This window comes from Perca flavescens, chromosome 17 (genome assembly GCF_004354835.1).
Source record: "Perca flavescens isolate YP-PL-M2 chromosome 17, PFLA_1.0, whole genome shotgun sequence".
NCBI lineage: Eukaryota > Metazoa > Chordata > Actinopteri > Perciformes > Percidae > Perca > Perca flavescens.
In genome coordinates this window covers 29,273,349-29,300,388 of record NC_041347.1, presented here as the reverse complement: position 1 = coordinate 29,300,388, position 27,040 = coordinate 29,273,349, and the positions used below count along the sequence as shown (strand labels likewise).

The following is a 27,040-nucleotide window of genomic DNA, read 5'->3' as shown; positions in this document are numbered from 1 at the left end:
TGCTGTGATTTTAAAGTAAAAAATCGGGTCTGTATTCAAACATGTCGTCAAGTTTATACATACAGCCTAATATCATAAATCCAAAATGAACTTGCCTCAAGGGGATTTACAATATGTGCAGCATACAACACCCTCTATCCTTAGACCCTCCATTCTAATAAGGAAAACTCCCAAAAAACCCTCAAAAAAGGGAAAAATGGAAAGAGCAACATAGGAAGGATCCATCTTCCAGGACAGACAGAGATGCAACATATGTTGTGTGCAGGGTCCAAAATTAACTTTTTGTCCACCAAATGGCTAGTGAATGTTCAAATTTGACCAGCCACTCAATAGATTACCAGCTGGTAGATGGTGCCAACTTTGGATCCTGGTTGTGTGTACAAAATCAACCCAAATAGCTAAATTAAATATGAAAAATCAGGATGACAAAATTATAGATACATTTTAAACATATCTGAAGAAAAAATATCTAGTAGGATCATTTGAATTTTGTATGCACTCATTTTTTCTACACTATTTACAACATTACACAAGGTAATCTTAAAAAGTATCTTAAGAAAAAATTTGATCTTGACTTACATTTAAATAAAGAACATGGCAGGAGTTTGTTATACTGGAGGTGCAACAAGATGGGGGATTAAACCATTTTTCTAAGCAAATTTTTTTCCAATTTATGACATTCAAGGATTTGTGAACACCATGGGCAATAACTAATTCAAACAGCAGCATAATCTAGATCTCCGACTAAGATACATTTGATTTTCCCCTCAGTAGCTCATTTTAGTGCAAAAGCTCTTATTGCTTCAGCTTCAGATATTTTTTCACCAAGGAAAGGTCAGACACAAAATGAAGTGGTCACATTCTACTGAATGCACTTATTAAGTGTGTTATTCTCTTCCGTGATGAGGAAATCAATAATAAATGTAGTCAAACAGAACGGAACCGAATGAGTATCTGACAAAAAGGAAATGAAATTGTGTGCTTTAATGTTGAATCCAATCTGGAATAAATTAACAGCAATTCTCTGTTTTTTCCCCAGAGGACAGAACAAGGTCATTCTGTAAATGTCGCTTTGAGTGATGTTAAACTTACACAATAACTCACAAATAGACAATGAGGATGACAACAAGTGATGGAATACCATTAAACCGCTGAGAAAGTATGTGGGATAATTTCACTTCAAACCAGAATACATCATTGTGACATAATCTAGGAAGGCCAATGATTTTCTCCCCCCTCAAAACTAAACTGGAAGGGCTCCAAACAAAAGCAACAAATCATTAATAGACTATCAAAGGAGTCAAAACCGTAACTGCATATCTGAATAAATTATACAGTAAAAACATATTTATGGTAAAAAAAAAAAAGAAAAAGAAAAACAGTTTATCCTTGTATTACTTTCTGTGCCCCATTCATCTGCTGACATTTTAACTCCTCCGTTTCTCAATTTCCTGCTAACATTATTCATTTTCCGTGTTGCTTATATGAGAATAAGAATGCCTGGGAAATATCTAATGCTTAAAAAGCTAATCACTGTGTGGAATAAGCAACTGACCAGTTTTAGTCTGGAAATATTATTACGTTACAAGATATAAATGATATTACAGTTGGCCAAAAATGCAAACTGAATGTATCTGCCTTCTTTCTTTTCTTCTTGTGTTCAAATAAGCGGTTGGCATCCAACTGTTTTTTAATCAACTAACATAACACTGACGTCTTTCATCACAGACACACTCTTTTCACTTGGTCTATATTCATTGCTAACATGAGATACACATACACCCTACATCTATTTATCTAGTTTTTCCGTAATCCTGCCGACAGACAAACAAACTGAAAACATCACCTCCTTGGCGGAAGTAATAAGGACAGTTTGGAGGTGAAGAAGAAAAGTTTTCAGCTTTTATATTTTTACCGTCCATTTAAATTACGTAACTCACTCTGACTAACTATTTGAGTACTAATTTACACTTTTGCCTGCTGTTTATGGTATTTGGCCTTGCAGACAAGAGATGACCATGGATCAATTATTCTAAATTAATTACCATTTTGTCATCTAATCAGCTAATGGGCTAACTGTATCAGGTCTAACAGACATACAAGAACTGGAGAAGAGCTGGAGAAGATCTTTACCTTAACGTTGGGTGTGTAGAGATTCCTCAGGGAGGCCAAGGCTGCAGAAAGGCCATCGGCACTGCAGCTAATCCACAAAACCTGCAGCACACTGGATGACACACCTGTTTATAACTAGAACTGCAAGCAGTTATGAACGGGGCCCAAGCCTCCGACGCCGCCCGTCTCCATAGCCGCCAGCCTCCGACGCCGCCAGCCTCCATCGCCGCCAGCCTCCGACGCCGTCCGCCTCCGACGCCATTCGCCTCCGATGCCCGTCGTCCGCGATGCCCCCGGAGCCGCGCCAGTCGCGCCCGAAGAAGCGCGAAGCTGCGCCGATGCGGGACTCCAAGCATTGAGTAGGGGGGGCACACGTCGGTGAATATCGAGAGGTTTGATGCGCGAGGTCTGCGGTACTCTGCTTTTGAAAATGTAGTGGTTAACAGTTCGTCTCCATGCATGCACAGACTGCTTTTAACAATTCTCTACTATAAACAAACTTAAACCCCTGACCACAGGGGACAGCAGAGAGAAATGAGAGAGTGACTGAGAGGGTGGTGGTCCAAAAGTTATGGACCAAATTCGCCAAATTTGGTACAGCGCCTCGGAACGCCATGCCGAGCGAGCGCCACAAATTTTGTGTTGATTGCTTTTACTGTGGCAGAGATATCGCAATTGCATATTTCCCATTTAAATGCATTGAGTCAGTGGGCGAAACAAATAAACGTTGCTTATAGCGCCCCTAAAGGTTGATCTTCGCCAAATTTGGTAGAGCGCCTCGGGACGCCATGTCGAGCGAGCACCACAAATTTTGTGTTGATTGCTTTTACTGTGGCAGAGATATTGCAATTGCAAATTTCCCATTTAAATGCATTGAGTAAGTGGGCGAAACAAATAAACGTTGCTTATAGCGCCCCTAAAGGCCGATCTTCGCCAAATTTGGTACAGCGCCTCAGAAAGCCATCCCGAAAGAGCACCACAAATTTTGTGTTGATTGCTTTTACTGTGGCAGAGATATTGCAATAGCAAATTTCCCTTTGAAATGTACTAAGAAAATTGGCGGAAAACAAATAAACTTTACTTACGGCGCCCCCTAAAGGCCGATCTTCGCCAAATTTGGTACACAGTATCGTAGTGGAATGGTGAACAAGGATCTCAAGTCATTTGGTGATAAATTTAAATTTAACCGAGATATGATATGATACGTGTGTCGTAGCTATCTAGGACAATTTGTTTGGTTGTCAAATTGGCATACTTCAACGTAGCAAAACGATTTCCATAACTTTTTGTCAGGTCCATCTGGAGATGCTAACTACCAGGTTTCGCAGATCGGTCGAACGGCCCAGGACGAGTTCGCGAAAAGTTGGTTTTGCACGCTGCGCGATACTGCGAAAAAACGTTTGCGCGGAAATGGGCGGGGCCTATATCAGGCAATTCAGCTTGATTCAAGGAACACGTGGATGTAAGAATTTCTAATGTGTGATGTGTATTGTGGGAGTTAATGACAAAAACCATTACAGCGCCACCTAGTGGTCCACATGTGTAATTTTTGGTAGGTGTGATCCATGGCCCATTGTCCATCTACCCTGTAAATTTAAAGTTGTTCACATTAGTGTAAGTGGTGAATCTAGAGTTGGGTCACATTGGGTCCCATAGGCCACGCCCACTTTGACCCCTCGGTACTCCATTCTAGGGATGGCCTCAGGATTGGCCCCAGATGGTACCCGTCAAATTTCGTATAAATCGGATGAGCCGCTCATGAGATATAAACTTTTTTAGTAGTTGTAGCGCCCCCTAGCGACCAATTTTCTTAAAACGCATGGGGTCCCTCCAGAGGGGCATGGCAAAGAATAATCTAAAGTTTGGGGTTGATAGCTTTCATTTTGGCTGAGATATGGCAAAGTTGGTGTTTTCTTAGTTAGCTACGCAAATTTGTTTGTGCGTTATATGCGCAATTTTTATCGTATAAAATTTATTTCCATAACTTTTAGTCAGGCCAGTCTGGAGATGCCACGGTCCAAGTTTCGTGCAGATCGGACGCACGGTCTCGGAGGAGTTCGAAAAAGTAGGTTTTTGATAAATTGCGATTTTAAAGGCATAAAAGTCCAGGCGGAAATGGGCGTGGCCTATATCACGTGATTCATTTGGATCCAGGGAACGCGTAGATGTATTGTTTTTTTGAATGTCGGGTGTACGGTTTGGGAGTTATGGGGCCAAACGCGTTTTTTTCTGTTATAGCGCCACCTAGTGGTGGAAATGGGTGAATTTTTGCGCCTGAGGTCGTTGGGGTTTTGGACCAGTCCTGAAAATGGCAACTCCCCACTATGTACGGTTTAGGCTGCAGTCGGAGTTTTAGGCGGAGAAGAAGAAGAAGAATAATAAAAAAAAAATCCTTAGAAAAACAATAGGGTTCCACAGCCCTGCTGTGCGAACGGCGAGCTATTGCTACACGCCGCTTTTCTTCAGACTCGGCTTGGACCCCTAACTAGAACTGCAAGCAGTTATGAACGGGGCCCAAGCCTCCGACGCCGCCCGCCCGTCTCCATAGCCGCCAGCCTCCGACGCCGCCAGCCTCCATCGCCGCCAGCCTCCGACGCCGCCCGCCCGACGCCGCCATCGCCCCGATGCCCGCCGTCCGCGACCCCCCGAGCCGCGCCAGTCGCGCCCGAAGAAGCGCGAAGCTGCGCCGATGCGGGACTCGAAGCATTGAGTAGGGGGGGCACACGTCGGTGAATATCGAGAGGTTTGATGCGCGAGGTCTGCGGTACTCTGCTTTTGAAAATGTAGTGGTTAACAGTTCGCTCCATGCATGCACAGACTGCTTTTAACAATTCTCTACTATAAACAAACTTCTTAACCCCCTGACCACAGGGGACAGCAGAGAGAAATGAGAGAGTGACTGAGAGGGTGGTGGTCCAAAAGTTATGGACCAAATTCGCCAAATTTGGTACAGCGCCGAACGCCATGCCGAGCGAGCGCCACAAATTTTGTGTTGATTGCTTTTACTGTGGCAGAGATATCGCAATTGCATATTTCCCATTTAAATGCATTGAGTCAGTGGGCCATTTAAAATTTGGTAGAACATTTTTGTGTTGATTGCTTTTACTGTGGCAGAGATATTGCAATTGCAAATTTCCCATTTAAATGCATTGAGTAAGTGGGCGTAAACGTTGCTTATAGCGCCCCTAAAGGCCGATCTTCGCCAAATTTGGTACAGCGCCTCAGAAAGCCATCCCGAAAGAGCACCACAAATTTTGTGTTGATTGCTTTTACTGTGGCAGAGATATTGCAATAGCAAATTTCCCTTTGAAATGTACTAAGAAAATTGGCGGAAAACAAATAAACTTTACTTACGGCGCCCCCCAAAGGCCGATCTTCGCCAAATTTGGTACACAGTATCGTAGTGGAATGGTGAACAAGGATCTCAAGTCATTTGGTGATAAATTTAAATTTAACCGAGATATGATATGATACGTGTGTCGAGCTATCTAGGACAATTTGTTTGGTTGTCAAATTGGCATACTTCAACGTAGCAAAACGATTTCCATAACTTTTTGTCAGGTCCATCTGGAGATGCTAACTACCAGGTTTCGTGCAGATCGGTCGAACGGCCTAGGACGAGTTCGCGAAAGTTGGTTTTGCACGCTGCGCGATACTGCGAAAAAACGTTTGCGCGGAAATGGGCGGGGCCTATATCAGGCAATTCAGCTTGATTCAAGGAACACGTGGATGTAAGAATTTCTAATGTGTGATGTGTATTGTGGGAGTTAATGACAAAAACCATTACAGCGCCACCTAGTGGTCCACATGTGTAATTTTTGGTAGGTGTGATCCATGGCCCATTGTCCATCTACCCTGTAAATTTAAAGTTGTTCACATTAGTGTAAGTGGTGAATCTAGAGTTGGGTCACATTGGGTCCCATAGGCCACGCCCACTTTGACCCCTCGGTACTCCATTCTAGGGATGGCCTCAGGATTGGCCCCAGATGGTACCCATCAAATTTCGTATAAATCGGATGAGCCGCTCATGAGATATAAACTTTTTGTAGTTGTAGCGCCCCTAGCGACCAATTTTCTTAAAACGCATGGGGTCCCTCCAGAGGGGCATGGCAAAGAATAATCTAAAGTTTGGGGTTGATAGCTTTCATTTTGGCTGAGATATGGCAAAGTTGGTGTTTTCTTAGTTAGCTACGCAAATTTGCTTGTGCGTTATATGCGCAATTTTTATCGTATAAAATTGATTTCCATAACTTTTAGTCAGGCCAGTCTGGAGATGCCACGGTCCAAGTTTCGTGCAGATCGGACGCACGGTCTCGGAGGAGTTCGAAAAAGTAGGTTTTTGATAAATTGCGATTTTAAAGGCATAAAAGTCCAGGCGGAAATGGGCGTGGCCTATATCACGTGATTCATTTGGATCCAGGGAACGCGTCGATGTATTGTTTTTGAATGTCGGGTGTACGGTTTGGGAGTTATGGGGCCAAACGCGTTTTTTCTGCTATAGCGCCACCTAGTGGTGGAAATGGGTGAATGTTTGCGCCTGAGGTCGTTGCGGGGTTTGGGACCAGTCCTGAAAATGGCAACTCCCCACTATGTACGGTTTAGGCTGCAGTCGGAGTTTTAGGCGGAGAAGAAGAAGAATAATAAAAACTAGAAAAACTGGGTTCCACAGCCCTGCAGTTATTGCTACACGAGACGGGGCTTGGACCCCTAACTTAGAAAAACAATAGAACGCCGCAGTTATGAACGGGCCCATAGCCGCCAGCCTCCGACGCCGCCAGCCTCCATCGCCGCCAGCCTCCGACCTCCGCCCGCCCCATACGCCGCCAGCCTCCGACGCCGCCAGCCTCCATGCCCCAGCCTCCGACGCGCCCCCCCGAGCCGCCATCCGATGCCTGCCGTCCGCGACGCCCCGAGCCGCGCCAGTCGCGCCCGTCGAAGCGCGAAGCGCGAAGCTGCGCCGATGCGGGACTCAAGCATTGAGTAGGGGGGGGCACACGTCGGTGAATATCGAGAGGTTTGATGCGCGAGGTCTGCGGTACTCTGCTTTTGAAAATGTAGTGGTTAACAGTTCGCCTCCATGCATGCACAGACTGCTTTTAACAATTCTCTACTATAAACAAACTTAACCCCCTGACCACAGGGGACAGCAGAGAGAAATGAGAGAGTGACTGAGAGGGTGGTGGTCCAAAAGTTATGGACCAAATTCGCCAAATTTGGTACAGCGCCCGAAACGCCATGCCGAGCGAGCGCCACAAATTTTGTGTTGATTGCTTTTACTGTGGCAGAGATATCGCAATTGCATATTTCCCATTTAAATGCATTGAGTCAGTGGGCTAAACAAATAAACGTTGTTTATAGCGCCCCTAAAGGTTGATCTTCGCCAAATTTGGTAGAACGCGCTCGACGCCATGCGAGCGAGCACCACAAATTTTGTGTTGATTGCTTTTACTGTGGCAGAGATATTGCAATTGCAAATTTCCCATTTAAATGCATTGAGTAAGTGGGCTAAACAAATAAACGTTGCTTATAGCGCCCCTAAAGGCCGATCTTCGCCAAATTTGGTACAGCGCCTCAGAAAGCCATCCCGAAAGAGCACCACAAATTTTGTGTTGATTGCTTTTACTGTGGCAGAGATATTGCAATAGCAAATTTCCCTTTGAAATGTACTAAGAAAATTGGGGAAAACAAATAAACTTTACTTACGGCGCCCCCTAAGGCCGATCTTCGCCAAATTTGGTACACAGTATCGTAGTGGAATGGTGAACAAGGATCTCAAGTCATTTGGTGATAAATTTAAATTTAACCGAGATATGATATGATACGTGTGTCGAAGCTATCTAGGACAATTTGTTTGGTTGTCAAATTGGCATACTTCAACGTAGCAAAACGATTTCCATAACTTTTTGTCAGGTCCATCTGGAGATGCTAACTACCAGGTTTCGCGGCAGATCGGTCGAACGGCCTAGGACGAGTTCGCGAAAGTTGGTTTTGCACGCTGCGCGATACTGCGAAAAACGTTTGCGCGGAAATGGGCGCGGCCTATATCAGGCAATTCAGCTTGATTCAAGGAACACGTGGATGTAAGAATTTCTAATGTGTGATGTGTATTGTGGGAGTTAATGACAAAAAACCATTACAGCGCCACCTAGTGGTCCACATGTGTAATTTTTGGTAGGTGTGATCCACGGCCCATTGTCCATCTACCCTGTAAATTTAAAGTTGTTCACATTAGTGTAAGTGGTGAATCTAGAGTTGGGTCACATTGGGTCCCATAGGCCACGCCCACTTTGACCCCTCGGTACTCCATTCTAGGGATGGCCTCAGGATTGGCCCCAGATGGTACCCGTCAAATTTCGTATAAATCGGATGAGCCGTTCATGAGATATAAACTTTTTGTAGTTGTAGCGCCCCATAGCGACCAATTTTCGTAAAACGCATGGGGTCCCTCCAGAGGGGCATGGCAAAGAATAATCTAAAGTTTGGGGTTGATAGCTTTCATTTTGGCTGAGATATGGCAAAGTTGGTGTTTTCATAGTTAGCTTCGCAAATTTGCTTGTGCGTTATATCCGCAATTTTTATCGTATAAAATTTATTTCCATAACTTTTAGTCAGGCCAGTCTGGAGATGCCACGCTCCAAGTTTCGTGCAGATCGGACGCACGGTCTCGGAGGAGTTCGAAAAAGTAGGTTTTTGATAAATCGCGATTTTAAAGGCATAAAAGTCCAGGCGGAAATGGGCGTGGCCTATATCACGTGATTCATTTGGATCCAGGGAACGCGTCGATGTATTGTTTTTGAATGTTGGGTGTACGGTTTGGGAGTTATGGGGCCAAACGCGTTTTTTCTGCTATAGCGCCACCTAGTGGTGGAAATGGGTGAATTTTTGCGCCTGAGGTCGTTGCGGGGTTTGGGACCAGTCCTGAAAATGGCAACTCCCCACTATGTACGGTTTAGGCTGCAGTCGGAGTTTTAGGCGGAGAAGAAGAAGAATAATAAAAAAAAAATCTTAGAAAAACAATAGGGTTCCACAGCCCCAGTTAACGGCGAGCTGAACGGGCTTTTCCAGCCTCCTTGACCCCTAACTAGAACTGCAAGCAGTTATGAACGGGCCCAAGCCTCCGACGCCGCCATAGCCGCCAGCCCGCCATCCAGCCCGCCAGCCAGCCTCCGCCCTCCGAACCCCCCCCGACGCCATTCATAGCCCGATGCCCGCCGCCCCGCGACGCCCCGAGCCGCCCGCCTTTGAAAAAAATGTAATGCCCGCCAGTTCGCCGCCATGCAGCAAGACGCGCGCAATGCGCTACTATAAACGGGACTCAAGCATTGAGTAGGGGGGGCACACGCCGGGTGAATATCGAGAGGTTTGATGCGCGAGGTCTGCGGTACTCTGCTTTTGAAAATGTAGTGGTTAACAGTTCGCCTCCATGCATGCACAGACTGCTTTTAACAATTTCTACTATAAACAAACTTAACCCCCTGACCACAGGGGACAGCAGAGAGAAATGAGAGAGTGACTGAGAGGGTGGTGGTCCAAAAGTTATGGACTAAATTCGCCAAATTTGGTACAGCGCCAAATAAACGAACGCCATGCCGAGCGAGCCACCAAAAAATTTGTGTTGATTGCTTTTACTGTGGCAGAGATATCGCAATTGCAAATTTCCCATTTAAATGCATTGAGTCAGTGGGCTAAAACAAATAAACGTTGCTTATAGCGCCCCTAAAGGTTGATCTTCGCCAAATTTGGTAGACCGACGCCATCCCAGCACCACCAAAATTTTGTGTTGATTGCTTTTACTGTGGCAGAGATATTGCAATTGCAAATTTCCCATTTAAATGCATTGAGTAAGTGGGCTAAAACAAATAAACGTTGCTTATAGCGCCCCCTAAAGGCCGATCTTCGCCAAATTTGGTACAGCAGAAAGCCATCCCGAAAGAGCACCAAAATTTTGTGTTGATTGCTTTTACTGTGGCAGAGATATTGCAATAGCAAATTTCCCATTGAAATGTACTAAGAAAAATTGGCGGAAAAACAAATAAACTTTGCTTACGGCGCCCCCTAAAGGCCGATCTTCGCCAAATTTGGTACACAGTATCGTAGTGGAATGGTGAACAAGGATCTCAAGTCATTTGGTGATAAATTTAAATTTAACCGAGATATGATATGATACGTGTGTCGAGCTATCTAGGACAATTTGTTTGGTTGTCAAATTGGCATACTTCAACGTAGCAAAACGATTTCCATAACTTTTTGTCAGGTCCATCTGGAGATGCTAACTACCAGGTTTCGTGCAGATCGGTCGAACGGCCTAGGACGAGTTCGCGAAAGTTGGTTTTGCACGCTGCGCCGATACTGCGAAAAAACGTTTGCGCGGAAATGGGCGGGGCCTATATCAGGCAATTCAGCTTGATTCAAGGAACACGTGGATGTAAGAATTTCTAATGTGTGATGTGTATTGTGGGAGTTAATGACAAAAAACCATTACAGCGCCACCTAGTGGTCCACATGTGTAATTTTTGGTAGGTGTGATCCATGGCCCATTGTCCATCTACCCTGTAAATTTAAAGTTGTTCACATTAGTGTAAGTGGTGAATCTAGAGTTGGGTCACATTGGGTCCCATAGGCCACGCCCACTTTGACCCCTCGGTACTCCATTCTAGGGATGGCCTCAGGATTGGCCCCAGATGGTACCCGTCAAATTTCGTATAAATCGGATGAGCCGTTCATGAGATATAAACTTTTTGTAGTTGTAGCGCCCCCTAGCGACCAATTTTCTTAAAACGCATGGGGTCCCTCCAGAGGGGCATGGCAAAGAATAATCTAAAGTTTGGGGTTGATAGCTTTCATTTTGGCTGAGATATGGCAAAGTTGGTGTTTTCATAGTTAGCTTCGCAAATTTGCTTGTGCGTTATATCCGCAATTTTTATCGTATAAAATTTATTTCCATAACTTTTAGTCAGGCCAGTCTGGAGATGCCACGGTCCAAGTTTCGCAGATCGGTCGCACGGTCTAGGAGGAGTTCGAAAAAGTAGGTTTTTGATAAATTGCGATTTTAAAGGCATAAAAGTCCAGGCGGAAATGGGCGTGGCCTATATCACGTGATTCAGTTGGATCCAGGGAACGCGTAGATGTATTGTTTTTGAATGTCGGGTGTACGGTTTGGGAGTTATGGGGCCAAACGCGTTTTTTCTGCTATAGCGCCACCTAGTGGTGGAAATGGGTGAATTTTTGCGCCTGAGGTCCTTGCGGGGTTTTGGACCAGTCCTGAAAATGGCAACTCCCCACTATGTACGGTTTAGGCTGCAGTCGGAGTTTTAGGCGGAGAAGAAGAAGAATAAGAAAAAAAAAAAAAACTTAGAAAAAACGGCAATGGGTTCCACAGCAGTTAACGAACGAGGGCCCAAGCCTTCCAGACGGCTTGCCCCTAACTAGAAAAACTGGGTTCCATATGAACCGGCCAACTGCCTCCGGGCCGCCAGCCTCCATAGCCGCCAGCCTCCGCCGCCAGCCTCCATCGCCGCCAGCCTCGACGCCCGCCCGACGCCTCCCCGATGCCCGCCGTCCGCGACGCCCCGGAGCCGCGCCAGTCGCGCCCGAAGAAGCGCGAAGCTGCGCCGATGCGGGACTCCAAGCATTGAGTAGGGGGGGCACACGTCGGTGAATATCGAGAGGTTTGATGCGCGAGGTCTGCGGTACTCTGCTTTTGAAAATGTAGTGGTTAACAGTTCGCCTCCATGCATGCACAGACTGCTTTTAACAATTCTCTACTATAAACAAACTTAAACCCCCTGACCACAGGGGACAGCAGAGAGAAATGAGAGAGTGACTGAGAGGGTGGTGGTCCAAAAGTTATGGACCAAATTCGCCAAATTTGGTACAGCCCGAACGCCATGCCGAGCGAAAGCGCCATTGCCTGCCACAAATTTTGTGTTGATTGCTTTTACTGTGGCAGAGATATCGCAATTGCATATTTCCCATTTAAATGCATTGAGTCAGTGGGCTAAACAAATAAACGTTGCTTATAGCGCCCCCTAAAGGTTGATCTTCGCCAAATTTGGTAGAACGCCTCGACGCCATGCCGAGCGAGCACCACAAATTTTGTGTTGATTGCTTTTACTGTGGCAGAGATATTGCAATTGCAAATTTCCCATTTAAATGCATTGAGTAAGTGGGCTAAAACAAATAAACGTTGCTTATCACGCCCCCTAAAGGCCGATCTTCGCCAAATTTGGTACAGCGCCTCGGAAAGCCATCCCGAAAGAGCACCACAAATTTTGTGTTGATTGCTTTTACTGTGGCAGAGATATTGCAATAGCAAATTTCCCATTTGAAATGTACTAAGAAAATTGGCGGAAAACAAATAAACTTTACTTACGGCGCCCCCTAAAGGCCGATCTTCGCCAAATTTGGTACACAGTATCGTAGTGGAATGGTGAACAAGGATCTCAAGTCATTTGGTGATAAATTTAAATTTAACCGAGATATGATATGATACGTGTGTCGAGCTATCTAGGACAATTTGTTTGGTTGTCAAATTGGCATACTTCAACGTAGCAAAACGATTTCCATAACTTTTTGTCAGGTCCATCTGGAGATGCTAACTACCAGGTTTCGTGCAGATCGGTCGAACGGCCTAGGACGAGTTCGCGAAAAGTTGGTTTTGCACGCTGCGCGATACTGCGAAAAAACGTTTGCGCGGAAATGGGCGGGGCCTATATCAGGCAATTCAGCTTGATTCAAGGAACACGTGGATGTAAGAATTTCTAATGTGTGATGTGTATTGTGGGAGTTAATGAAAAAACCATTACAGCGCCACCTAGTGGTCCACATGTGTAATTTTTGGTAGGTGTGATCCATGGCCCATTGTCCATCTACCCTGTAAATTTAAAATTGTTCACATTAGTGTAAGTGGTGAATCTAGAGTTGGGTCACATTGGGTCCCATAGGCCACGCCCACTTTGACCCCTCGGTACTCCATTCTAGGGATGGCCTCAGGATTGGCCCCAGATGGTACGAATCAAATTTCGTATAAATCGGATGAGCCGTTCATGAGATATAAACTTTTTGTAGTTGTAGCGCCCCCTAGCGACCAATTTTCTTAAAACGCATGGGGTCCCTCCAGAGGGGCATGGCAAAGAATAATCTAAAGTTTGGGGTTGATAGCTTTCATTTTGGCTGAGATATGGCAAAGTTGGTGTTTTCATAGTTAGCTACTCAAATTTGTTTGTGCGTTATATGCGCAATTTTTATCGTATAAAATTTATTTCCATAACTTTTAGTCAGGCCAGTCTGGAGATGCCACGGTCCAAGTTTCGTGCAGATCGGTCGCACGGTCTAGGAGGAGTTCGAAAAAGTAGGTTTTTGATAAATTGCGATTTTAAAGGCATAAAAGTCCAGGCGGAAATGGGCGTGGCCTATATCACGTGATTCAGTTGGATCCAGGGAACGCGTAGATGTATAGTTTTTGAATGTCGGGTGTACGGTTTGGGAGTTATGGGGCCAAACGCGTTTTTTCTGCTATAGCGCCACCTAGTGGTGGAAATGGGTGAATTTTTGCGCCTGAGGTCGTTGCGGGGTTTGGGACCAGTCCTGAAAATGGCAACTCCCCACTATGTACGGTTTAGGCTGCAGTCGGAGTTTTAGACGGAGAAGAATAATAATAAAAAAAAAAAGCTTAGAAAAACAATAAAACGGGTTCCCACAGCCCTGCTGTGCGAACGGCGTAGCTATTGCTACACGCCGCTTTTTCCAGACTCGGCTTGGACCCCTAACTAGAACTGCAAGCAGTTATGAACGGGCCCAAGCCTCCGACGCCCCGCCTCCATAGCCGCCAGCCAGCCCGGCGCCGCCAGCCTCCATCGCCGCCAGCCTCCGACGCCAGCCTCCATCCGCCCGCCTCCGACGCTTATTTCGCCCCGATGCCCGCCGTCCGCGATGCCCCGGAGCCGCGCCAGTCGCGCGCGAAAGAAGCGCGAAGCTGCGCCGATGCGGGACTCCAAGCATTGAGTAGGGGGGGCACACGTCGGTGAATATCGAGAGGTTTGATGCGCGAGGTCTGCGGTACTCTGCTTTTGAAAATGTAGTGGTTAACAGTTCGCCTCCATGCATGCACAGACTGCTTTTAACAATTCTCTACTATAAACAAACTTAACCCCCTGACCACAGGGGACAGCAGAGAGAAATGAGAGAGTGACTGAGAGGGTGGTGGTCCAAAAGTTATGGACCAAATTCGCCAAATTTGGTACAGCGCCTCGGAACGCCATGCCGAGCGAGCGCCACAAATTTTGTGTTGATTGCTTTTACTGTGGCAGAGATATCGCAATTGCATATTTCCCATTTAAATGCATTGAGTCAGTGGGCGAAACAAATAAACGTTGCTTATAGCGCCCCCTAAAGGTTGATCTTCGCCAAATTTGGTAGAACGCCTCGGGACGCCATGCCGAGCGAGCACCACAAATTTTGTGTTGATTGCTTTTACTGTGGCAGAGATATTGCAATTGCAAATTTCCCATTTAAATGCATTGAGTAAGTGGGCGAAACAAATAAACGTTGCTTATAGCGCCCCCTAAAGGCCGATCTTCGCCAAATTTGGTACAGCGCCTCAGAAAGCCATCCCGAAAGAGCACCACAAATTTTGTGTTGATTGCTTTTACTGTGGCAGAGATATTGCAATAGCAAATTTCCCTTTGAAATGTACTAAGAAAATTGGCGGAAAAACAAATAAACTTTACTTACGGCGCCCCCTAAAGGCCGATCTTCGCCAAATTTGGTACACAGTATCGTAGTGGAATGGTGAACAAGGATCTCAAGTCATTTGGTGATAAATTTAAATTTAACCGAGATATGATATGATACGTGTGTCGTAGCTATCTAGGACAATTTGTTTGGTTGTCAAATTGGCATACTTCAACGTAGCAAAACGATTTCCATAACTTTTTGTCAGGTCCATCTGGAGATGCTAACTACCAGGTTTCGTGCAGATCGGTCGAACGGCCTAGGACGAGTTCGCGAAAGTTGGTTTTGCACGTTGCGCGATACTGCGAAAAAAACGTTTGCGCGGAAATGGGCGGGGCCTATATCAGGCAATTCAGCTTGATTCAAGGAACACGTGGATGTAAGAATTTCTAATGTGTGATGTGTATTGTGGGAGTTAATGACAAAAAACCATTACAGCGCCACCTAGTGGTCCACATGTGTAATTTTTGGTAGGTGTGATCCATGGCCCATTGTCCATCTACCCTGTAAATTTAAAGTTGTTCACATTAGCGTAAGTGGTGAATCTAGAGTTGGGTCACATTGGGTCCCATAGGCCACGCCCACTTTGACCCCTCGGTACTCCATTCTAGGGATGGCCTCAGGATTGGCCCCAGATGGTACCCGTCAAATTTCGTATAAATCGGATGAGCCGTTCATGAGATATAAACTTTTTTGTAGTTGTAGCGCCCCCTAGCGACCAATTTTCTTAAAACGCATGGGGTCCCTCCAGAGGGGCATGGCAAAGCATAATCTAAAGTTTGGGGTTGATAGCTTTCATTTTGGCTGAGATATGGCAAAGTTGGTGTTTTCATAGTTAGCTACTCAAATTTGTTTGTGCGTTATATGCGCAATTTTCATCGTATAAAATTTATTTCCATAACTTTTAGTCAGGCCAGTGTGGAGATGCCACGGTCCAAGTTTCGTGCAGATCGGTCGCACGGTCTAGGAGGAGTTCGAAAAAGTAGGTTTTTGATAAATTGCGATTTTAAAGGCATAAAAGTCCAGGCGGAAATGGGCGTGGCCTATATCACGTGATTCAGTTGGATCCAGGGAACGCGTAGATCTATTGTTTTTGAATGTCGGATGTACGGTTTGGGAGTTATGGGGCCAAACGCGTTTTTGTCTGCTATAGCGCCACCTAGGGGTGGAAATGGGTCAATTTTTGCGCCAGAGGTCCTTGCGGGGTTTTGGACCAGTCCTGAAAATGGCAACTCCCCACTATGTACGGTTTAGGCTGCAGTCAGAGTTTTAGGCGGAGAAGAATAATAATAAAAAAAATCCTTAGAAAAACAATAGGGTTCCACAGCCCTGCTGTGCGAACGGCGTAGCTATTGCTACACGCCGTTTCTTCCAGACTCGGGCTTGGACCCCTAATAATCCTTAGAAAAACAATAGGGTTCCACAGCCCTGCTGTGCGAACGGCGTAGCTATTGCTACACGCCGTTTCTTCCAGACTCGGGCTTGGACCCCTAATAATAAAAATAATCCTTAGAAAAACAATAGGGTTCCACAGCCCTGCTGTGCGAACGGCGTAGCTATTGCTACACGCCGTTTCTTCCAGACTCGGGCTTGGACCCCTAATAATCCTTAGAAAAACAATAGGGTTCCACAGCCCTGCTGTGCGAACGGCGTAGCTATTGCTACACGCCGTTTCTTCCAGACTCGGGCTTGGACCCCTAATAAATCCCCTTTAAAAGCCTGAACCTGCTCACAGAGCTTCTTGTTCCGAGGTGAGACTGTGCCTGTGTGTCAGAACTGCAGGCTAATGGGAGCTTCACATAAAAGCAGCTCTGCACATCTCCACTATGTGCATGACAGACACTCACTCATCTTCCTCTTTCTATCATTTGGCTCTTCAGAGTGGAAATAGCAGCTTAAATAAATAGTGTCTAACGGGTAATATACTGCCCATCATCATTCTGTAAATGAGGCACTGCCTGACTAATCTACAATAGAAGACACACACACACACACACACACCACACTGCAGAGTGCATTAAAAATATTGCATACTCTGTACAAATAATGTCTTATGTTGAAGGTAGTTATAGGTATGGTAGTGGTGGGGTTTGGTTTAGTGTCATATTGTTAGGAGTTGTAGTTTGTGGACATCTAAATAATCACATTTTAAATGTAATTAAATCCAATGAAGTGTGTAAATGGCACTTGCAGAAATGCACAGTCATCTCAGCTGATTTCTAGTTCACAAAAACAAATGCATATAGTAACTTAAAGTAACAACCAGATCTCACAGAATTCCGTGAAATGAACACGGATCTCCAAACATTCTGTGATAGGCCCACAGAAGAATTCCGTTAAATAAACGTCGTCGTGGGTGGGCTTACAGTTCCGTGACACACGGGAAGAACAGGACGGTTGGGTTTAGGAAAAGGTCGTGGATGGGCTTACGGTACCGCAACCCAGTCTCATGGCAGTACGTGAAATGGTCAGGTTATTTTAATCTATAGATACGTGTTCACGGGGACATTTTGGTTGTTTTTTTTGTGGTGGCCAGGACGAAAATGTAAACTTATGTATTTAAATGGGAAGTAATATGTCGTGGTCACAGCACGTCTACAGTAGCGAGTAGTATTAAATGCCGAAAATCCGCGTAAGGAGGTTGGTTGGGGTGGTGGATGGGTCAAACAATTCCGGACTTTCACCCCCAAGGGCTGGGAATCGCATCCCACGTGTGGCGTTTTGTTTCCCCGTTAACCGTCCCGTTATTGTCGCGGGTTCCCCGCGGCCGTGTCCCGGCACGTGAGGTGTCCTTCCCCCAGTCTCTAAGCTAAGCTAAGCTAAGCTAACCTAACCACGTTCTATCTCCAGGTCTGAACTTAACGCACATGCATAACGATATTGATGTTTGTTGATATACTTTTTTACTTTCTTGTCTTTTTATTATCTCTTATCTTTTTTATCTTATCTCTAAAAATACGGACGCTTGGGCAGTGCCTCTCGGCATCAGATACGACGCAAATACCACCCTGTATGGAACGCACTGGGCAAAGCAGCAGCCGCGCAGCGTTTCAAGATGACATAACATTAAGAGCAACAACAGTAGCATGGTTGGGAGGGGGGGTGGATGGGTCAAATGACACAGGACTTTTACCCAGGAGATTGGGGTTTGTGTCCCGCGTGTCACTGAAATGTTCATTTTATAACCCCACCCACGATCTTTTCCTAAACCCAACTGTCCCGTTCTTCTTTCCTAAACCCAACTCACCTGTTCTTGTGCTGCATGTCAGTTAAACGTACATCTTGACCCAGAGCATCCAAATGACGCTAAAGGAGACTTTTAGCGACAATAACTAGGGATGCACCAAATCCAGATTTTTGGGGTTCGGCCAAATACCAAATCCACTGGTTATGATTCTGCCAAATCCTACTCCCAGGGCTAGCAAAGCTGGTAATGGTCATCTGGTTAACACAAGTTTTTAGCTGTGCCTGTCCTTCCTTTGCTGTACGTGAAGTTGCTGCATTTTGGCTGCTGTCTGTAGATTCCTAGTATTCCTATAAACTAGTATTCTTTCGGATGTTTCCTACGTAAATGTTTTAAGAAGCGTAGGGTTCGGTTCGGTGGAAAAAAATTCTAATGTTTGGCAGAAACCGAACCCCATAAAAAAGCCCAATATTCTGCCGAATCCAAAGCCAAATGCTGGATTCAGTGCATCCCTAATAACAACACCACAAGGCAAGCGTCCTTATTTTACGCGATGGGAGAGAGAATGTGTTGAGATAGCACACACAAGTACTGATGTTTTTACCCTTCTAGTTAACCCTGTAAAACAGAGAATATTTCACACAATGTTGCCTCTACCTTGTTTTCCAGGATGCATGGCTCCTTTGGGACCAACGCAAAATAATAACCAGAAGCCCTTAAAGTGTGTTTCAGCATATTATCCAGCTCTGTAATGTTGTCTGTGCATGTGTTTGAAGAAAATACCATGAATGTTTTCGTACAATCTTGTTACATTTACCATTATTATTTATGTTCTGCCTCATCTTTTGTTTGAAATGTATGTAGTGTATCAAGAGAAGGTGAAATGTGAAGTAAAAGCCGTCAGATTGCAGATGAACTGGAAATTAACTATACATCTGATTAATGTGCTGTCCAGAAGTTTTTTAGCATAAAGAGTTTCACAGAAGAACAAACAACAGACTTAAAGCTTTAGTGCGTAACTTTTTGTCTGTTACATTCAAGCCATTGCCAGATGAGTTGCTACAGTACAAAGCTAATTAAGACTATCAGCTCCACACAACTCTCTCTGTTTCTCTCAGTATGGCTATGTTCAGAAGATTGGGTCATCCGGTGAGTGGTGCGTGGTCACGGAAGGCTTGTATCATGTGGATGTGACAACAGTTTTGTTGTCATTACTTACAATTCCTCAAGGGGGCGACAGAAACTACGCACTATAGCTTTAAAGCCAAACAGCAAATTACATCAAACAATGAGTTAGCAGAGTTCGGTAACAGGACATGTACATCGAGTGGTGAAATAGCCCTTAGTCCTGTTTTTATAATCTTCCATGCTAATAAAATAATCTGGTCTAAGGAGACTCTGTAGCTCACACCACTATGAGGGTGCAAAAACTTTGAAAGCACTTTGGGTTGGAGGATTGATGTACATAGAGAGTTGGAGAGAGTGCTGATGTTTTCAAAGGCAAACTTAAAACCTACCTTATTAGTCAGGCCTTTCAATAAACAACTTATTTATTACTTTTCTTTTTCTATTACTTGTGGTCATTTATATATTTATATATATATATATATATATATATATACAACACTTAAATAAAGTGTCACTGATTAAATGATTGACATAATCTTCTTCTTTCCTCTCCAGGTGCTATCACCTGATTCATCCCACCTGTGAGGTCCTTGTGCAACCCTCATTGGCCAGTTTGAAATTTAGTGGTCCAATCCGTAACAGGAATGCCTGGTAAAAGGAGAGCACTCGGTTGTTCTTGCATTACTTCACTGCATTACATGAAGTAATGCTAAGACTTTGTCATTTTTCCCCTGCTTATATTATATCCTATTACTTTCTGTACCTCATATGGCCTTTCCTCTCTTATGTTCTTTCTTTGTTTCACTTGCAGTTTGAAGTTGTTTGTGTCGTTCCTCCTACACACATCTCACACACACGCACACACGCAGAGGGGCAGTGTTGGAGAGATCCCAGTGGGAGCACAACTTTTTTTTTTTTTTATGTTCTAAAATATAATACCATGCAACACATGCTGATGTTTTCCATTAGGACATTGTGGCTCCAAGGATGTTTCTTGACAGTGTGAGATGTCAGCTACATGCTGCGAGGCCGGCAACTCTGCATAATCCTCCTCAAACGGCAGGATTTCACCAGGCACGACTGTCGGAGCTCTGCCACAGTGGTTTCCAATGCATCAAAATCATCATTGTCAAAAAAAAACCCCGAAAAACATCACAATGCCAGTGATAAGAAGTTCACCCCATCAGAGCCTCAGAGGCATATCAGCTATTTGAGGGAACAAGCAGCCAACTAATCAGCACTTGTCAACACCAAATAATCAGTCGCTGCATCAAAAGTTATTATTACTGGAGAATTAGCTCTGTAGTTTTTGACATGATGACCGCAGCAGCACTTCGGTATCTCTGAACAGACTTTCTTTAATGGAGTAATTACAATGTTTCAGCTGAAAGCAAATCGTGCAACTACAGCAGCAAACATCAAGTGTGTCCTGACACTACGAGGCATGTTCAAGAAATGTTGTAATGGATATTGTTTAGTCTGTGATAGTGTTGCATTGCCAGACCTTCCTCTACAGCGTCATGGAGGAGGGTCTGGATAGTCCACACAGCATTCTGGGATGAGAGAAAAAAAATGTGCTCTGGTTTATTGGAATTTCTTTAAACCAATCACAATCGTAATGGGACGGAGCCACGGTGCCTCTGCAAAATAGCCTCGGGAAGGTACGTTCAAAAGTTGTTTTAGTTGTGCAACAGAAAACTCAGATTGGACAGATAGTCTAGCTAGCTGTCTGGATTTACCCTGCAGAGATCTGAGGAGCAGTTAACCATAGTCCTCAGAAATCCACCAGAGTTTAGAACAGCAACACAGAGAAAGAGGAAGGTAACGGACATCCGGACGAAAATGAGGGACATTCAGCGGAATTTCCAGCGGCACCTGAACAATCCCGGAAATGAACCGTTGTCAAATCTGTGCTGTTGTAGAACTACGTCACTACTCTACTTAAGTACTAAAAGGCAGTATCTGTACTCTACTGGAGTATTATTTTTTTGTCCTAATTCCACTTTTACTTGAGTACATATTTTCGATGAGTTTAATACTTTTACTCCGATAAATTTTTTATGTGCTGCATCGTTACTCGTTACTGTTATGAAATCCTCACGCTACGGAGACTGTGTAGGTTACAGTGTGTGTAGTTACGGCTACGTTAGTTACGTACGATAATTAAAGTATCCCCGAGATTGCGTAGTGTTTCTTTTCATTATGGCGATCACCTGTTCAGACGTCAGAGACGATGTAAGTTTGTACTCTTTCTATTTAGCTATTGTTGCAGCAGATGAAGCTATTCCTGTAACTGTTACTGTGATGTGAAGCTGCTAGTTTATCTGTATTTTGCTAGCTTGCTAACTTTCCTGTACATCACACATTTTATTTCAGTATTTGTTATTAAGTGATTAATAACCCACTGTTATATCAGATAATAGTAGTTATAACGGCTGTGACATTAATGTAACTTTTGGGGTTTATTTCAGGAACTTCCTTCATATCCAGCAATGTAAAACTTCTGACTGCCTTAATACCAAGTAAAAAGTTGAACTCCAACAATATGATATTCAAAATTTGACTGCTTTCTTTAATAACTACATAACACAATACCTGTACTTTTACTTTTAGTACTTGAGTATTACATTTTAAAATAAACTACTTGCAATACTTAAGTACAAAAAATGTTGAATACTTTAGTACTTCCACTTAAGTGGGATGTTTAAAGAGCACTTCTACTTATACTCAAGTCACTTTTTTGATAGAGCACTTGTACTTTTACTCAAGTATGGGTCTCTAGTACTTTATACATCTCTGATGATTTCTTTGTCTTCTGCTCATTCATCTCAGTGTCCCCAGTACATTGAGGGGATATGATTAAACAGAAAAAGAAAGTCTTTATTCTTTCACTGTTAATCATTCTTTATTTTGACACGGGATTATGCTTTTGTTGCACTCGTTCTTGAATAAAGACTCTGATCTCTGTTAGATTTCTCCTCCGGGCGTCTTATCACCTCTTTGAAAGCACAAGCTGCTTTTGAAAAAAAAAACATCTACCAAATGTGATATCTAATTGCCTCCACCAGTCGCAGTCAGACAAGGATTCAGGTGTAAAACAGCAGAATCTGGGCGGGTCCCAGCTGCTCCTGTCACAACAGATGGGAGTTACATACTGACATCCAATAACACTGCTAGTTAAATTAACAGATGTGTCATTGTAGATGTGGATGCATGTCACATACAGGGGGGAAAAAGCTCCATATAGTTCTGTATCAATTAAGTATCTATACTTAAAAAAAGTCTTTTTGTATTATTGAGTAATCACTTCATCTCTGAGAATGAAATTCTCAGCAGGAGACGTACTTCAAAATGTTTCAGAGGACCCAGAAATAGACTCGTCACCAGATAATTGCCCTGAATTCATACTTCAATAGATTGAAGCCCCAGGAGGAAGTTTTTCAGGGTAATAATGTGTGTGTGTGTGTGTGTGTGTGTGTGTGTGTGTGTGTGTGTGTGTGTGTGTGTGTGTGTGTGTGTGTGCACGCGCACTCAAATGGCATAATGGTTTAAATATAAAATATGCATATTTGAAACAACACAATCATTTCAGTTCATTTTAAACACCGTAAATTTACAATTTTTCCTTTTCAGATTATTTGTTTGGCATTATTTCTGATAGGACAGCTTTAGACATGAAGGGGAATGGCATACAGCAAAGGGCCACAGGTCGGAACCAAACCCACGACCGCTGCGTCGAGGACTCAGCCTCTATATAGTTATATACTGTAGGTGCTCGCTCTACCAGGTGAGCTACCCTGGCACCCAATTGTACACATTTTTATGGTATATATTTTTCATATTGTTATTGCCAATATTATTTGTTTTTTCTTTTTTACTGTTGCGGTACTTGCTTTATCTTTTATTTTCCCTTACTATGTTTGCTGTTATGCACCGGAACACCAAGGAAAAGTCCTTGTATGTGAAAAAACTTTTAAAACTAATTCAATCAGAAGAGACTTTGTTATAAGGTGCAAAAGTAAAGAAATGTATTCATCACATGATATTGAAATGTACAGTCTTTGGCGATTAGACTCCATCGTTATGTAAATAATTTTATAAGGGGTAGAGAAGCCAAGAATAGGCATATCCCCCGCTGGAGTCTAGACACTGGTGAAGGAGCCTGAAGACTGGATTGGATTGATAGAGTGACTAAAAGGGCTGGTTAGTTTAACTGAAGAGTGAATGCCCCGAATCAGCTGATCAGATTAGGAAAGAGAGAGAGAGAGAGAGAGAGAGAGAGAGAGAGAGAGAGAGAGAGAGAGAGAGAGAGAGAGAGAGAGAATGAAAGCTTAGAAGTCTTCCTGAAAGAATTTTATGCTGAGCTTCATTTCTGAATTATTACATTATGCAATTGTTCCATCTCATCTCTGTGGGTGCATCTGTTTTGTAATAACCTCGATTGAGTGTGTGGGAGTATTTGCTATAGAGTATTTACTGATGATGATGATGATGATGATGATAAGATGATCACGTTATGTTGCATCAAATACATGCATCACTACTCATGATGCATGCCACTGAGAAATTATACGCCAGCTCATGTTATATTATGCAAAAGAATTGGGATTAACAATTTCTTATTTTTTAAACAAGATACAAAACGTACAATTCGCAACATGAACATACCCCCCCCTCCCCCCCCCTTTCAATCAAGAAAATATGACACTGTAACTACAATATTCAAGAACATACAACAAAATAGTAACAAAATAGACAATAAACCATAGACCAAATAAACATATAGATAAATGACAACACCATAAGCCCATCATACACATCTCTCCCCAACACAGAGATTCCTAGGAGTCCTCCAGAAAGCTGCGGTGCTTCTCCCATTTTCTATATAGACATCCAATCTGCAAACCGTTTATGTGAAATTTTTTCAAACACCGCCACCCTAGCCATCTCACAAGCCCACTCCTGGATTGACAGCACCCCTTCATTCTTCCATCCTCTTAAAAGAATCTTAGTGGCTATCAGATGATTGCTTCATTGGTTTTTAATGTGCCAAATGGGCTGGTTTTACTGTAAAGTGTCTTTGAATACCATGTAAAGCGCTATATAAATAAAATGTAGAACTGGGCTATTGATATTATATCAATATCGGGATATGAGACTAGATATCGGCTTAGATTTTGGATATCGTAATATTGTGATATGAGATAAGTCTTTTCCTGGTTTTAAAGGCTGCATTACAGTAAAGTGATGTCATTTTCTGAACTTACCAGACTGTTGTAACTGTTCTATTATTTGCCTTTACCCACTTAGTCATTATATCCACATTACTGATGATTATTTATCAAAAATCTCATAAATATTTTGTGAAAGCACCAATAGTCAAGACTACAATATCGTTGCGGTATCGATATCGAGGTATTTGGTCAAAAATATTGTGATATTTGATTTTCTCCATATCGCCCAGCCCTAATAAAATGTATTATTATTATTATTATTATTAAACTAGTCTGGACCCAGCTTCTTTTGTGCATATCCACCCTGCTTAGGATTGACCCATCTCATAGAACAAATAATCTTGGGCTGAATGGAACCTGGGTCCCTGCAATCCAACATTATCATATATCCAAGACCAAAAGTCCTGGACCTTGTCACAGGACCATAGGACATGAAGTAATTGGCCTATGTTATGCAAAATTTGAAAATAATACAATGTATAAAATGTATTGTCATTAAAGTGCTAGACTGCTACATCATTCCCACACATTATCCGCTAATATAAAGTTTTTACGGAGTGTTCAGAGAAACAATGAACTCAATGAAACTGTGTAATTCCCTCCTCTGTCCAGTGGGTGGGGGTATTTCCCTCCCACTGCAGTCATGTTCAAACAACTTTGTGTTCTGAAACCCTCCTCCCTGCTGTGTGTTTTACACTGAAGTGTATCCCCTGCTGATGTTGTAATTTTGTTCCTTCCGCATTTCAGGGCCGAAAAAAAAAAAAAAAAAAGATGCTCGGCTCTATCTGATGTCAGCAGCAGCACGGCGTCCTTTCCATTACAAAGCAGCAGAATAAGGAGCTGCTCCCGTAAAGACAGGTCTCCGGAGTGGACACGCAGCCTTCCTGTTGAGCTGACATATCATCTCGGTTCAACATTGCCTCCCCCGTGTAGCAGCTATTGACTTTGATGTTATGTTTATGTCCCTGCAAGAGAGTAGAAAATAAAAAAACTGACTGTGTGTGCACATTTGTTGGAGAGGAGAAGGAAGAAAGTGGCACGAAGGCAAAATTGGGACTTTGTTGCCTTGCATTTCATGGGCATGAATTTCTTGCCTGACATATACGCATGGCATTTAATCTGACATTTAATCACTAACCTTCAGCCTCAACCTACCATGAGCTAAATTCAAACATGAGCCGGCAACCTTAATATACCTAAAAATGGCAACTGAACTAAAATGACTCTAAAATTCGTACTTCTCCTCCGTGTGAGGACGTCACACTCCCATGAAGGTTATTCAAGAACATGTACCAGTTGTTGCTTCCTTTATACTGTCACTGGCTGCATAATGTATATTTATTTTGTTTATCAAAATCTGCCTAGCAGAGAAACTGAGGAGAGGAAGCAGGAAGCTCATGTGGAGACACCAGATGCAGCAGGGCAAAGTATTAAAATGCCGTGAGATGGGATCTTTCATGATCAGCTCCTACAAAGGGGTGTAATGCACTTTTTCTGACATCTAGTGGTGACTAGCATGAATTGCAACCATACTGGCAGGCAGAGCAGTAAACCAGTTACCATAGCTCCACATGCCTAAAGTGATGCTGGCCAATAACTGACACAAACTACAGAGTTCAACTTGTAATATAAATCGAAGAGAGAGGGGATATACTGCTGCTACACCTGCCCACATAATAACATTTGGAAGTGTTTGGCAGTCGAACTGAAAGCCAACGTAATCTCTTCTATTCAAAAAAACAATGAATTCAGGCTCAGAGGTTGCTGTCTGTGGAGGAGAGCAACAGCCAGCTTCCTCAGAGCACGCTGAGTCTATTCTGGCTCAACGGAAGTACATTTCCAGGATAGAGCCTGACATCCGGTACGTATCAGTCTTCGGCTCTCTGTTTGTTACCGTTCTCAAAGTCCCTTCGCTAACAGGAAACAGATACAGATACAGATAGCTTTATTTATCCCCGAAGGGCAATTTGATTTCTACAGTCTACCGTTTTGGAGAACATGAAGAGGCCTGCTTGTAGGGCTGGGCAATATATCGATATTATATCGATATCGTAATATGAGACTAGATATCGTCTTAGATTTTTGATATCGTAAAATTGTAATATGGTAAGTGTTGTCTTTTCCTGGTTTTAAAAGCTGCATTAGAGTAAAGTGATGTACTTTTCTGAACGTAGCAGACTGTTCTAGCTGTTCTATTATTTGCCTTCACGCACTTAGTCATTAAATGGACATGTCTGATGATAATTTATCAAAAATCTCATTGTATAAATAACATTTAGTTAAAGCACCAACTGTCAACCCTAGGATATCGTCGCAATATCGACATTGAGGTATTTGGTCAAACATATCGGGATATTTGATTTTCTGCATATCACCCAGCCCTACCTGCTTGGTTCTTTCGGGGAATGATTGTAATTGTACATATTTACAAAGAATATGTTTACAGCATTTACTTTACTTTACGTTTCGGGACCGATTGGTGGGATGGCTGTGGACGAAGTACACAAGGCAATCTACTGGTAAGAGCCAATGAGGTTTAACCATGTATCAGCTAATTTAAATAGCTCATGTTACTGTATTGTGTGAACAGTCAACTTCATTTAATATTGTATGTGGCGTTTTCTTTTGCAGGCTACAAATGTTCCACCAA

The 27,040-nt window shown here is 43.4% G+C and overlaps 1 long non-coding RNA gene across 1 annotated transcript; it reads left to right on the top strand.

Annotated features, from left to right (window-relative positions):
* Positions 1-21,281: 21,281 nt before the first annotated feature.
* LOC114571651 (uncharacterized) lies at positions 21,282-22,890 on the top strand. Its single transcript, XR_003694695.1, has 3 exons — positions 21,282-21,391; positions 22,490-22,601; positions 22,790-22,890. It is a non-coding gene; the product is annotated as an uncharacterized LOC114571651 (long non-coding RNA).
* Positions 22,891-27,040: the final 4,150 nt, after the last annotated feature.